General features: G+C 32.8%; 1 long non-coding RNA gene and 1 pseudogene across 1 annotated transcript in view; both read left to right on the top strand.

Annotated features, from left to right (window-relative positions):
• The window catches only part of LOC117975786 (uncharacterized), a 121594-nt gene that overhangs the window by 86621 nt on the left and 18723 nt on the right, over positions 1-16250 (top strand). The gene's annotated exons all lie outside the window — the stretch shown is intronic.
• LOC100990864 (transcription factor BTF3-like) lies at positions 4391-4987 on the top strand (annotated as a pseudogene).

The raw sequence follows: 16250 nt of genomic DNA, 5'->3' as shown, positions 1-16250 counted from the left end.
TTTTCTTATGCAAAACTTAGTTCCTTTGGACCTGGTAAAAACCTTGTTTTCTAGAAAATGCATTATTTCTTAAGGGCAAGAATTTTTATGATGATATGCCATTTCATCTTAGATATTATTACATGTGTAACTATGTCTGCCACTAATAAATACAAACACAATAAAAATGACAGTTTTAAAATATGATTATTTTTGAGCCACTTTGATAAGTCAAAGGATCTTTGAGTCATGATAGACCTTGAGTTTATCTAATACTTTTTCAGAAAAAAAACTTCCTATAATTAGAAAGGAGAATGATAGTAATAAAACAATCAGATTTATTTTCATTTCAGGAGTAAATTAGAAATTCTTATAATAAATATAGTATTAATATCACAGAGATCTGGAGGACCATTATCATAGTCTTCATTTACAGATAGTACTTAGTAGTTGTAGGCTGTATTTACAGTAATCAATTAGATTTGTACTGTTCTAAATCTATATACAGTACCATTTGTCATAAGCAGTCATACTGAGTCCCAAATCAGTTGATCTTAAAATGGAGCGATTACTCATGTGGGTCAGATTTAATCAATTGAGCTCTTTAAAAGCAGAGCCTTTTCTTTGGCTAGTCACAGAAGATGAAATTAGAGATACAAAGCATGAAAGGATTTGACCCATAGCTGTTGACTTGGAGGTGAAAGAGGTTATGTGGCGAGGAATGTTGGCAGGTTCAGGGAGCTGAGAATGGCTCTAGCTGATAGCAAGCAAGAAAATGGGTCCTGACTCCTACAACAGCAAGGAGGTGAATTTTGTCTACACAAAGAATGACCATGAAATGAGATTTTTCCCAGATCCTCAGACAAGTACTCAGTCTGGCTGATACCTTGATTTCAGCCTTGTGACATTCTGAGCAGAGAACCTGACCATGCTGAGAGGGACCTCTGACTTACAGAACTGTGAACTAATAAATGGGTGCTGTTATAAGCCTTTAAGTTTGTGATAATTTGTTACACAGCACAAAATCTAACACATTGTTTAAATAGGAATGACAACTACCATTTCATTTTACTTTTTCAGAGTGAGGTATGAAATAATTTCATGATTATGAACCTTGGATGAACTATGAACTTTAAATCAAAATGTTCTGTACTACATTTTGTTAATCAAGGGCAAAAGGGGAAATGTAAACACATTTAATATCTCAACCTTTTTTTCAGGGCAGTACATTGACATTCTGTTCCCCTGGGAAATCTAATTTAATGAAATGACCTTGAAATCAGCCCTGAAAAATATGTATTTCAGTCAAAGCTTAATATATAGACTCAGAGTTTGGTCATTTATTTATTAGAGAATAATTATGGCTACCAGAATAGGAAATACTCTTCCTATTAGGTCTAAAAATAATTGTAAGAGCTTAACTGTTCTCATGGATATGACAACATCAATCTCATTAACCGCTGCAACTTACCACACTAGGGTGCATAGCATTGATTTTTCAGCCAGGGTCTACAGTGGTGACTTTGACAGGCATTACTCACGATGACTGATATGAGTCATAGGACTATGACTGATAGAGAACACTCCCAGAAAGTTTCTGCATGGATCCATAAAGCTGTTGTTCTTGCCAAACACGTTTTCAATTTAAATTTGGAGGTGATTCATTTGAATTACTGCATAAATACCAAAGATCTCAGAGAAGAGAGCACTAGCATGGGAAAGCATGGGCCTGTCTACAATCTAATTCTGTCTCAATCAAAGTAACAGTTCAAATTTAGTCTCAATCAAGGCAACCTTCAATGATTAGAACTCATTTCCAGGACCATGAAGTTTTGGTTTCCTGGGCTGATTTTTACAGCAAATTGCTTTGTGACCTTGAGCAAGTTTTTAAATCTCTTTCCTTTTTCTAAAATAGTAACAACAAAATTGGAATGTCCGAAACTCTTTCCTGAAGTGTTCAGGAAATTACTTTTTTGTAAATAGCATTGAGAGACTCAGAGTGATGGGCCAAAAAGCCAAATCTCATAAACAAGATAAACAGCTCATCAAATATTTTTAACTTATAGTGTTAAATCAGAACTGAAAAAGAAAATTCTTGGCAATAAATGGTGAAGGTATTTCTTAGAATGAAGGTACAAAAGTACCAAGAGAGTACCTAACAGGAATCATAGCCCACTTTCAACTTTTAAAGCCTTTTATAAAAATGTTCAAGCATAAATTTCTCAAGTAGAGGAATGATACAATAAACCTCAAGCACCCATAAATCACATTAATAATTACCAACTTATTTCAAATCTTGTTGGAGTTGAAATTCTCAAGTAGAGAGATGATATGATAAACCTCAAGTACCCCAAAACCACATTAATAATTATCAACTTATTTCAAATCTTGTTGGAGTTATGTTATCCCAGATCATTTTGAAGAAAATCCCTGCATCATATAATTTCACATTAGAGTCTAAGCATTCAGGTAAAATACAATATATTTTCAAATATATTTCAAAAAAGTTCAAATATATTTCAAAAACATGCAATCCCAAGAGATTCTTTTGAAATACAAAAAATAGCCAAATAGGCAGTAGTGAAGTTTTCTTTAACATTTACAACGTAGAATTATATAAGGAATACTGTTAAAGAAAAAAACTGTTTCAAAGCAAGAATTAATAATTCTTATTCCAAATATTGCAGGAAAAATGTAATGCTTTTATTAAAATTTAACAAGAGACTTTTAATTACTTTAAAGTTCATTTTCAGCATCTGTTTCTTGGATCACACGTCAGTTTTCTTGCTTGTGACTGCTCCTTACTTAATTTAACAACTCTAAGCATATAGGTCTTTTAAAATCATCATAGTCTTAAAGTAAATGCATCCTGTGTATGTAGATAGTAGAAGCCGTCCAATTTCTACGTTGTATTAAAATGTTCATAGTACTTGTTTGGGTGACGTTTCTATCCTTAATATAGCATATTTAAAAATGGTTTTAATTAAACAATTAGTTACTGAATTTCTATCCATTTAAATATGCTCTTTGTCTCTTGATGTCAGTTTAAATCTTTTTCTTACATGTGGGGACATTATTAAGATTTCCAAAATATACATTCAAATCAACGTAAAAATACCCAGAAATTTTATGAAAAGTAGACTACTCTAGGGGAGCTTGCTGTCTCATGAAATAATGCCAAAATAGTATTTAAACTAGAGGACAGATCTGTCAAGATTAAACTAGCAAAATCACATGAAAGGGGAATCAAATCTGGGTTAATGCAGGAATTAATTGTTTTTAAAGTCTTCTACAACAGTTCTACTTACTGCATGGGAGAGAGTTAGAGCAGCTGGCCTGCAATCTATTTTGCACAGGTGCAAAGAAGAAAATCTTTTGAAAAAAAAAAAAAAAAGAAACAGGTGACCTGACCTAATCTCAATTGGACCTATGAATAAATATACAAATACTTTTTTTTTATCTCTTAAATGCCCTTAACAGGATGTTCCTGGTTAAAGATTATAGTAAGTAGAACCCAGGATCTAAGACATGGCTTCCTGGATAATAGCACAAAGGCTCTTCAACACTCTGGAGTGAAAAACTGGACATATTTTATGATATAAACCCTTTTGCTATGTCAGGAACTCTCTGAATCTCATGTATTCTGGGCTGGTGGTTCACGTTCTAGAAGAGAAGGAAGAACCTGGGGAGTTGCGTTTGATTATTTAGACTTCCATTTGCTTTGCTGGAACCTCTTGATTTTACATAGACTTAAAATTATTTACTAAAGCATGCTACTGGGTATGATTTCTGATTACTGTGAATTTGTCTTGATAATCCAATATTATGGATTAGTTCATTTTTCTCCAGAATGGGGCAAGATGTGTCAGTGCATGCAAAAGAATTCAACGCACATATTCAAATCATTTACTTGCTTAAAATGCCACTACTTTCAGGTTAACTCAATTTCTTTTTTGGTAAATACTCAGGCTTTCGGATATCCTTTTCTTCCCAGTTCTTCTCCCTGGACAACACATCTCTCCTGCCCGTGTTTCTTACAGCTTCATCTTGTATACTGCTCAGCCTTCAGGTGAAAGGGCTCACTTTTCTGAGGCTGGTTCTCATGTTCTGCTCTTATTTTGTGGTTAAACAATGGCGATTTTCCTTACTCCCCTTCAACCACAGCAGCGTGGCTCACGAAAGGTAAATAGGAACAATTCTCAGAACATCGTAGTATATGGCTGCTATGGGTTGAATGTTTTTGTACCCTTCGAAACTAATGTTGAAACTTAATCCCCAGTGCAGCAGTGTTCGGAGGTGGGGCCTAATAGGAGGTGTTTATATTCTGAGAGTCCTCGGGATATAACATAAACCATGTACGTACAACGTTACCTGAAAATTAATTCGGTTTAAAAAATACTTGGTCCCCTCTAGCTGCCCTCTTGCCTCCCCACGTGCGTGCGCCTACTCTCAGCGGGTCCACCAGACTCCCTGAGCATCATCCTAATTCCCCACCTAGACCCTTACTGGCTCCGAGAAGATGAAAGACGCAATTATGAACCAAGAAAAACTCGCCAAACTGCAAGCATAAGTGCGTATTGGTGGGAAAGGAACTGCTCGCAGAAAGAAGAAGGTTCATAGAACAGCCACAACAGATGACAAGAAAAAACTTTAGTTCTCCTTAAAGAAGTTAGGGATAAACAATATCTCTGGTATTGAAGAGGTGAATATGTTTATAAACCAAGGAACAGTGATTCACTTTAACAACCCTGAAGTTTGGGCATCTCTGTCAGGGAAGGCTTTCCCCATTACAGGCCACGCTGAGACAAAGCAGTTGACAGAAATGCTACCCAGCATCTTAAACCAGCTTGGTACAGACAGACTGACTAGGTAAGGGAGACTGCCTGAAGATCTGTCCAAACAACCTGTTGGGGGAAAAGCACCACTTGCTACTGGAGAGGATGATAGTGATGAAGTTTCACATCTTGTGGAGAATTTTGATGAGGCTTCCAAGAATGAGTCAAACTGAATTGAGTCAATTCCTGAAGAAGGTGAAACTCGCAGAAGTTACTGGGAGCTGCTATTTTATTATGACTGCTTTAAAAAAATTGTTTATGGATCGGATAAAACCTAGACCTTGAATATTTTTAAGTCCAAGCCTCTTGGACACTGCAGTGTTTTTCATTTTTGCTTATACACAATTCATTCTTTGCAGCTAGTGAAGTCGAAGAAGCCTGGGGATAAAGTTTGAAACAAAGGTTAAAAAAATTATTTGCTGGAACATAGCCAGATTCAGACATTTCTCCTTTAAACAATATACATGAATTTTAGAAAACAATAACACATACATTTGAAATTTCGAACAAAAGTGAATAGTATGAGATAAAATTATGTTCAGAATTATTTAGTATTTAAGTCAGATGTTACACTCCTATTGCAGTGTTTATACTTCAAAACCATGGAAAGTAGACTCCTGTAGGGGAGCTTGCTGCCTCATGAAATAATGCCAAAATAGCATTTCAACTAGAAGACAGATCATTGACAAGATTAAACTAGCAAAATCACAGGAAATGGGAGTCAAATCCATGTTGGTGTGTTTAGTTTTGCCCTCTAATACCACCTCACATGTTCTGGTAATAGTTTCCTATCTAGATGTAGCTATTTTAGATCAGTATTTTATTTCTGCTCTTGTGACCTCAATGTTTTGGCTCCTTTGATTTCTTCTTGGGAATTGCAGAAAGATGAAAGACAAATCCTCTTATTTGCTTGAGATTTAGATAATCAACTGTTAAAGCTGTACTGCCCTTGTTACAAATTCCTATAACTGAACTTTACTTTTTTTGTAAACTCTCTCTTTCCATAATATATGCATCCTAATGGATTGTGCACTGTTTAGTCTGGACTATTTCTTTCAGAATCCACTTGTAGATATCACATCACACTGTACATTCTCATCTCCTACTTGTATTTTTTTGCTCTTTCTGCTAAACACACCTTTCTCATATTATTGAAGTCTATTGCTATTGGGCTTTTTCTTTCTCTGTGTTCTTATCTTCTACACTAAAAGCTATTTTTACTCTTTGTTTTGCTATTCTACAGTTGGTGCCTAAAGGCCTTTAAGAATAAGAAACAATCAGTTTTTCGTAGATGATCTAAGAAAACCACAATCCTTGGTTTTATAGCATTTTGCCTTTAATCTTTTTTTCATTTGAATTGAGCTATAGAAACTCACATTCTTTAAAATCAGATGGATTCAATAGGAAGGAACTATCCCTTCCTATCAGGTTTTGTTTTTAGATCATCCATTAATAGAATGAAATGCTTTCCTTTTGTACTTTCTGCCTCCATCTCTGTCCTCATCAATCTGGAGTGCTGCTAGATTAATTTTTCTATGAATTGGATATGATTTTCACATTCATGCTCAGAAACAAAGCAGCTTCTACAAACTGAGAGAATAAAATTCACATCCCCTGGCTTGCCATTCAGGGCTCTATACCTACCTTACAGTGACCTTAACCATATCTGTTCTTCCAGTGTTATTTTTCCCTTCTCTCTTTCGTGTACCCGTTCCCTGCATTGCTTGCTCTTCTTTGTACATGATGTACTCTTTATCACCAGGGACTCAGATTACATTGTTGGCTTCTACATGTACTGTTTTTTTTTTCTTATCATCTCTTAATGAATCATTTCCTCTTTATTCTTCAGGATTTATTTTAGAGATCCCTGCCTTCCTAAGCCTGGAATACTCACCTCTACTATTTGCAGACTCTGAAAATAAACTGTCCTCATTTTGAAAGCTGGTGGCACTTCTTAAATCCTACCTTAAACTTAATCACTTGTTGATTAATTAAAAATTATTGAGAATCTAACCTGCGTTAAACACAGTTTTAGGCTCTAGGGATACAGCAGTGAACAAAGTAGATAACAATTTCTGCCCTTATAGAGTTTATCTTACAGTGTTACAGCTTCCTAGGAGAGTTTTAAAACATTGATTTATAATTACTCACACCGGTAAGTGAAGACAGAAAAACAAGTGTCAGAATATTTATGTACTCAATGTTTTACAAAAGCAAAAAATAAATTAGTTCTTATTAAGAAATGCTGCCAAAATGACTGAAAATGTGATAGTTCTTGGTATCACTCTATTTTGATGCACTGAGAAATACAGTTGCACTTGGGACATTGATAAATAAGTGCTGCTTTAGGAAAGATGAATTAGTGAAGCACAAGTTCTCATTTGTGAAGACAGGAGCTAGAGAGAAACACCATAAAAAGACTGCCAAACTCAGCAGGAAGACTTACCATGTCTGGTGAGCATCCTGCTGTTTCAGGTTATTCTGTGAGGCTTGGCTGATTCTGATCAGCTTCCCCTGATCAGGCAGTTGAGGTGAGGTCCCAGTGATGTTCTTACCATGACCCAAGTGGAGTCACGATGTTATCTTTATTGCAAAACCACTTCTCTTCTTGCTCTACTATCAATGAAAAAGTTACTGGATGCTGCTACTTTTCTTTTTTGTTGACAGCAAGCCCAACGTATAAACATCTTTCTCAAAAACTTGTGTAAGGATTGAAATAAACTCTCCCTTCTGCTTTTCCCTTAAGAGTCCATCAGGATCATCTATTTATTCAGGTCTATCATGAAGTTATATTAATAATAACAGTCAAGATTTCACTTGGCTCATGTGGGATCTTGTATTGTTTGAAAAGACTCATCTCCATCTATAATTTTCTGGGGGCTCCCAATGAATGTTTTATATATTTTCATTGACAGACTGGATGATCACATGTTATGGAGTGGGCAGTCTTGTCATGTCTACTAAATTGGACTGTATTTTCTGGATCCTGTTGTGCTCTTTGGAACGACTTTTGTTTCTTCTGAGCAATGAAATGCCCACCAGGCACTGCTGTTGATGACTGTTACATCCCTGGATACCACCAAACACTCCAGGCAAGATGTCCCTGTCAGGCCAGCTGCTGCTTTCCACTGGGCACCAAAGACTTCTATCCGGCAACATTATCATTTTTGTCTTTTCCCACTGGGCACCAAAACAGATAAACTGGAGTCTTCATGCAACCAAAACTACTCAGTGGTCTAGGGAGAAATAAAATAAATATTGTCTCCTCTTTCAATGTTTTATTCTGTTGCAGGTAGGGACTGGCGAAGAGGAGGCTTTTTGCTCTGGTACATTTCCAGAATAGTTTAGTTATATTATTGTTTTTTTTAATTTTTTCTGTTTTCTCATTTGTTTCCCTTGCTTCCTCCACTCCTCCCTTTATTCACTTTATTCTCTCTCTCTCTCTCTCTCTCTGCAAACTGTTCACCCGCTCTTTTCCTAAGAACTGAATACTAGTCTTCTGGGTGTAATTAGATAGAGCTGGTTAGGTCTTCTTTCTCTTGTAATATAAGTCATTTCGTAGACTTCTATCTCAAGTGAAAAGATCATGGAGGTCAAACTCAATTCAACAGATAAGCTATGAAATGTTCTATAGTGTAATAAGCACTCAGAATGTAACTGTTGAATGAAAGAATAAAATCTGTTTTATTACTTACACAAATCTCAGTTTAAATGTAGCCTGAAATCACTGTACAGTTATTTTGGCACATCATTTATTTCCTCTAAAGTCCTTAGAAATAAGTGTTTGCTTTTATTTAACTTTGCACCAAGCCTCCTATTTTAATATTTTGTATGTAATTGCCTAAATATCTTTTGGAGTAATGAATATTTCCTTTATAGTTGCACTAAAATACATAGGTGTGGTGTGTATCATATAGTAAAATATAATTAATAACTGGTATGTAGCCTAAAGAATCACATTTGGGTAGCCTTAGTATTGCTTGCATATTGTAATTTAAGTTTTGCTAAGTGATTATCTTTAATCTTAAGGGCTAAAAACCTGTCCTTTGTAGTCTTATAGCTTAAAATTTTCTGCTTGAATAAATTACTAGAAGTAGACATTTTGCAAAATCTGTTTATGTGATTTCTATCAAAATGAAGGACTTTTTAAAAAACAAATGAAACAAAGCACGTAGTGTCACAAAAGTCAATGTAACACAAAGCGATAGTCACAGAATATTATCAATGTTTTAAGCAAAAAAGAAATTTGTCCAGGATCTCATGCTAAATATTATTTATGTTCTGTCTTTGGTATGATTAACTATTTATATGCTACAAATACATATTTTAACATTTTTCTCCTCTTGTAGCAATAGGTCATTGTTTGGCATATTTCATCTAATAATAGGTGAATAGTTTTACGATAGGCTGTAAGATCAGCAATAAGGATGACTTAAAGGAAGATGTTCGTTTAGTGACAGAAGATGCTAAAAGTAATTTTAAAATGTAGAAAAAATGGTGCCCAGAAAAAGGCTGAGTTGTGTACCTGAAGCTGCAGTTATACTGGCAATTTAGGATGAAACAATTTGAGGTGAGACAGGAGTAACAATGTCAACATGATTGTTCATAGTCATAATGTAAGTGGCATTATGATGGTGCTAGACAACTGGAGTGCCTTGGTTAGTCTTGTGTATCTAAACAGGATATTCATGCTAATGTTAAGATCGGAGGTTTTAAATGTAGAAACTAATTTTCTTTTAAGGCTTACACACTTACCAAGTAGGCATTAATAAAAAAATTAGTGAATATATGATGTGCAATTTCCCTAGTTCAGAAAATAGCACTGTCATGTGCTAGTTACTTAGGTCAGAAGAAAGTGATTTTTATCTTCAATATCAATCCGTCAATAAAGCCACTTTATATAGTTCCTCAATCTTTTATAAATCTTTCTACTTCTTTCCTCAAAACCACTGTAGTCCAAGTTGCCATAGTTTTCATCTGAACTAAAGAATAGTCATTAAACTTATTTTCCTCATACCTTTACTCTCTACTCCAATCAGGTTTTTTTTTTTTTTTTTTTTTTGCAGTGCAGTTAGTGAGCTTTTCAAAGGGAAAACCTCATAATATCCACTCCTTGCAAATAATCTGTCAATTGTTTCCACTGCTCTTAGAATAAAGAGAAAATTATTTTAATGCTCCAACAAGGACCAACAGAATATGGTCACTGTTTCTTCAGTATTATCTAGCTATTGATAACTCCCCAAATCTGTAATTACAGCTCATCTTGTCTCATAAACTCCAGACACATTTCCATCTGTTTAAATGGTTAAAACGGATTCATTCTCCTCTGCACAGATTTTGGAGACTTTGATAAATTGTGTCATGGCATTTTGCAATTTTGTTTAGGTTGTTCCTTTTCAGCATTACATTGCTCATAATACTTCCTTGTTGTTTTTAAACTATCTCTAGGTTTGATATCTTGTAATATTAAATTTATTCTCAGAAATTACTTCAGAATACTTTTCAAGAATGTTATGGTTGAAAATTACTAATCTAATATAGTGATCTCCTTGCAGAGATAGTAGTAGACTACAAAATATTATCAATGCTTATCTGGAGCTAGATAAAAAGTAATTCTGATTTTCTTCTCATTGTGTGTTTTCGAAATTCACTACAATAAACACGTTTTGTTTCTGTAATTATAATTTTTAAAAATGAGGGCTCGCAGGCCTGGCGTGGTGGCTCATGCCTGTAATCCTAGCAGTTTGGGAGGCCGAGGCAGGTGGATCACCTGAGGTCAGGAGTTTGATACCAGCCTGGCCAATGTGGCAAAACCTCGTCTCTACCAAAAATAAAAAATTTGCTGGTTGTGTTGGCACACGCCTGTAATCCCAGCTACTCAGGAGCTTGAGGCAAGAGAATCACTTGAACCCTGGTGGGTGGAGGTTGCAGTGAGCCGAGATCGCGCCACTGCACTCCAGCCTGGGCAATAAGAGAGGAACTCCTTCTTAAAAAAAAAAAAAAAAAAAAAAAAAAAGAGGGCTCTTTTGAAAAAGTCAAGGTCTGAATTAAATACAGTATTGCTAGTAGTATGAACTGTTAATACAGTAACAACTGCAAAGTCTTTACAGAATATGAAAAAACATATAAAAGCACTGGAAGGCATCCTATATTAGATAGAAGCTGGAGATTATGCTCTTGAAAAACTATAACTAAACAGGATAAAAGTCGTGACCTTGTAGCTATTTTTCTTGTGGTTTCTCCCAACCACTATGTCTATGGCAGCAGAAAACTAGTCTTACTTGCTGGAGATGACCAAGACACAAACAAACAAAAATAAACTCTACTCAAGGCTGGAACAGTAACTGGAACTTTCAGAGGGAAATACTGCGAAACTACAGAATTATTGAGAACAAAACTGAGTATAAATTGCCTGAATCCCTAGTTGACAGCTAAACTATATGTGTACAGGAACAAACCTAGAAACTTTCCAAAACCAGGCAAATATCAAAGAAGAAAGTCATCTTGAAAGACAGAAAGACACTCGTCAAGATTTGTGTTTTAACTTAGTCATTTTCCAAATTGTGCTCTCAGCTGTTGCCAAATGCAGGGTATATAGAGTTAATACTTTGAGTCCAGTCTAGGGAATTGCCTAATAGAACCACAACAACAATAAACATAGAAAACAACAACAACAACAACAAATAACAATAAAAAAAATCTTCAGAACAGATTGCAATATCTATAATGTCTAGTCTTCAATGAAAAATCACTAAACCTCCCAAGAAACAGCAAAGTGTGACTTACACTTAAAAAAAAAAAACAACAATCAATAGAAATGGACTTTGAGTGGATTCAGAAACTGCATTTAGCAGATGAAAATATCAAAATTTTCATTATAAAATGTGCTGAACATTTAAAGGCAGACATATTCAAGTAATTAAAGAAAATTTGGTTCCCTGGGTAAAAAGTTAGAGGAAATCAACAGAGAAATTGAAACTACTGAAAAAATGTATGTTAGAGCTGAAAAGTACAATACCTAAAAGGAAACATTTATAGATAGGCTCAACGATATATTTGGGGTGGAAAAAATTGTAAACCTGAAATTAGATTATTATAATTTACCTAACATGAGTAACAGATAGAGGAAAGTTTTTAAAAAAATAAACAGAGGCTCAAGACCTGTGAGACAATATCAATTAGTCCAATGTATATGTAGTTTATTTCTCAAGAGATGAGGAAGGAAAGATACAATAAAAAATGTGAAATTATAATGGCAAAAATTTCACCAAATTTGATGGAAAAGTAAAGTTCAGATTCAAGAATTTGTAATGAAAAATCAAGTAGGATGAAAACAAAGAAAACCACACGTATACATTTCAGTTAAACTACTAAAAGTCAAAAAAATTGAGAAAAATCCTGAAGGCAGCCAGAAAGGAATAACAAATTACATGTATGGAAATAGTAGTACAATTAAACTGACTTATTATGTAAACTAGAGTCCAGGAGATATTAGAATGACATATTCAAATCGTTGGAAAAACCTTCTATCTACCAAGAATACCTTATACAATGAATCTAGCATAGCTTCTGTACAAAATTCTGAAGAAAGGTCTTTAGGTTGAGTGAAGAAAAAATACAGATGAACTCATATCCAAAAGAAGAAATGAAGTTTACAGGAAATAATGAATATATTGGTAAATAAAATATTACATTTTCTTTTTATCTTAAATTATTTAAAAGACGGTGACTTAAAACAAAAATTTTAACACTAAATTATTGGATTTATAATACATATAGATGTAAGATGTAGAAATAATAACACAAGGGATGGGGTATAACTGTAGATAGGCTGCTGCAAATTTCCAATATTATATCTGAAGTAATTAAACATTAACACTAAGAAGATTATGATAAATTGAAGATAGATATTGTAAGTCTTGTCAAACATTAAAATGTAATGTAAGAAGATAAAGCTAGGAAGCCAAGACAGGAATTGAAATGATGAAAATGAATTCAAAATAATATAGATTAAGTTAAAAAGACAAAAAAGAGAAATAAAGATCAACAAATCAATAAGGCAAGCAGAAAACAAACTGAAAAATGGCAGACCTCAATAAACCATATCAATATCAACAATTATATTCAAATAAAATAGGCAAAAAATTCTAATCATACAGATTTTCAAGTGGATGAAAAGCAAGAACAAGAAGCTGCTATATGCATTCTGTAACAGATACAATTAGTCACAAAGACACTAATAGAGTGAATGTAACAGGTGGAAAAAACATACTACACAAATAGTAAGTCTAGGAAAGGTAGAGTGACTGTGTTAATTTAAGTAAAAGTCTTTAAGACAAGAAGAGTTACAGGAGACAAAGAGGAATATTTCCTAATGATTCTAGGATTAATACATTAAGAAACTGGAAGATATATATATATATATATATATCTTCTGTAATAAGATATATAACTGCTATAATAAAATCTTCTGTAATAAGATATATATGTCTTCTGTAATAAGATATATATATCATCTGTAATAAGATATATATGTCTTCTGTAATAAGATATATATATCTTCTGTAATAAGATATATATATCTTCTGTAATAAGATATATATATCATCTGTAATAAGATATATATGTCTTCTGTAATAAGATATATATGTCTTCTGTAATAAGATATATATATCTTCTGTAATAAGATATAGATATCTTCTGTAATAAGATATGGATATCTTCTGTAATAAGATATATAGATATCTTCTGTAATAAGATATAGATATCTTCTGTAATAAGATATATAGATATCTTCTGTAATAAGATATAGATATCTTCTATAATAAGATATAGATATCGTATATGTATATGATATATATATAATATATATCTTATTACAGAACTCCAAAGTACATGAAGCAAAAACTGACAGACATAATGGAGAAATAGAAAAATGGACAATGACTGGTGATTTTAACACATCTCTTCCATCATACATATATATATATAAAACCTTGAATAATTTATATGTTATGTATGTATAGACACACACATATGTATGTATTATATATAATTTATATATTTATATAAATATATAATTTATATTATATATAACTTATATATTATATATAAATATATAATTTATATTATATATAATTTATATATTATATATAAATATATAATTTATAATTTATATATTATATATAATATATAATTTATATATACATAATGTACATTAAATATACATTATATGTATATATTATATTATATAAATAGATATAAAATTTATATATAAAATTTACATATTATATATGTATACACATATATGTGTGTATTATATATATATGTATAATCTTGAAGAATATATATAATCTTCCAGATTTTTCTAGGTAGACAATCTTGTTTTTTACGATAAGGAGCAATTATATTTCTTTCTAGTCTGTGTCTCTTATTTATTTATTTTTGGTTTTGTTTCATTGCACTGGGTAAGACTACTGATAAGATTTTGTATAGAGTGGTGAAAGCAGAAATCCCTGTCTTTTACACAATCACAGAGGAGGGAAACTTTAAGTCTTTTTTTCACTAAGCATAATTTTAGCAGTAGTTTTTTGTTTGTTTTTTGTTTTTGTAGATGCCCTTTATCAACTTGACAATGTTTCCTTCTATTACTAGTTTGCTGAGAGTATTATCATGAAGGGCTGTTGAAATTGCCAAACTTCCCATGTGCCAAAAGATAATAATAAAGCTTTTCTTTTTGCTTGATATGATGAATTGCAGTGAACTCTCATTATACATAGATCTGTATTTGTGAATTTATCTACTTGCTAAAATTTATTTGTAAGCCTCAAGTCAAAACTTGTGGTGCTTTTGCTGCATTTGCAGACATGCACAGAGGAGTGAAAAATTTGAGTAACCCAATGTGCACATTTCCAGCTGAGGTCGACAAGGCTATATTCTGCCTTGTTTTAGCTGTCATACTATGACCAAGCATCCTTTTTATGGTGTATTGATTGGCACATTTTTTACATGTTTGTGCATTTTATTAATTATTTTGCTGTTTAAAGGGGCCCCCAAGCATACCAATGAAGTACTATCTAGAGTTCCTTACAGACAGAATACGTGTGTTCAAGCTTTCTTCAGGTATGAGTTAAGGTGCTCTTGGATATGAGTTCAATGTTAATTAATTAACAATATATATTAAATAAAGTGTTTTGAAACAGGAACACACATCCAACAGGGTTATATTTGATCAGTTGTTGAAAATGTTGTGACCAGAAACTCAGAGGAACCTAATCTTGCATTTCTTCTAGGAGCAATGATTCAGTATTCATTACTTCAATGTTGATGTACACTTTATAGAACATAACTACTATGAATGAGCATCACTTGTATACTAACTGAAGTTTGAATGTTGAAACATTCTTACATTCTTGAAATGAATCCCATTTGGTGATTTTGTGTTACTCTTTTTACTTCTTGTTGTATTTCATGTGTTGGTACTTTATTTAAAGTTTTTGTGTGCATGTTCCCGAGGGATATTATTCTTTAGTTTTCTTCTTTGTAAGTTTTTCTGTTGTTTGGAATTAGGGTAACATTGGCCTCATAAAATGAGCGAGGAGGCATTTCCTTCTCCTCTATACTCTGGATACATTTTTGGAAAATTGTCATTATCTCTTCCTTAAATATTGGACAAAGTCCATCAGTAAAACCATATAAGCCTCCAGTTTACTTTGTTGGAGAGTTTTTAAGTATCAATTTGATTATTTAGTAGATTTAGAAATATTCAGTTTATCTATTTCTTTTTCATTGATTTTTGAGAGTTGGGAGTCTTTCGAAGAATTTTATTATTTCATCTAAGTTTTTGAAATTATGGATGTAGAGTTACTCATACATAGTATTATTAACCATAGTGATAGCCCCTCTTTGATTTCCGGTATTCGTAATTTCTGTATTTTCTCTTTTTTCTTGATTGGCCTCAGTTTTATTGATTTGTTATTAAAGGAATGAGATTTTAGTTTTATTTCTTTTCTTTTCTTTTTTTTGTTCTCATTGACTTCTGCTTTTATTTTTTATTTATTATTTTCATTTTTTTCCTTCTACTTGCTTTGGATTTAATTTTCTCTGTTATTTCTATGTTTCTTAAAATGGAATCAGAATATTGATTTGAGGTATTTTCTCTCACGTAATGTAAACATTTAACATATGCATTTTATATATTTAATATATAAATTCTCATAAAGTGCTGCTTTAGTGGCATCATCCAAATTCCACCATGCTATGTTTTTACTTTCATTCAATTCAAACTATTGTTAACTTCCCTGTTATGTTCTCTTTGACCTCCATGGCCTATTAGAAATGTATTGTTTAATTTCCAAATATGCAGAGGGATTTTCTAGGTATCTTCTGGCTACTGATTTCTAATTTTAATCTATTATTGTTACAAAACATGTTTCC

Source organism: Pan paniscus, chromosome 15 (genome assembly GCF_029289425.2).
Source record: "Pan paniscus chromosome 15, NHGRI_mPanPan1-v2.0_pri, whole genome shotgun sequence".
Taxonomy (NCBI): Eukaryota; Metazoa; Chordata; class Mammalia; order Primates; family Hominidae; genus Pan; species Pan paniscus.
The sequence above is the reverse complement of the archived record's forward strand: the minus strand, read 5'-3'. Positions and strand labels throughout refer to the sequence as shown.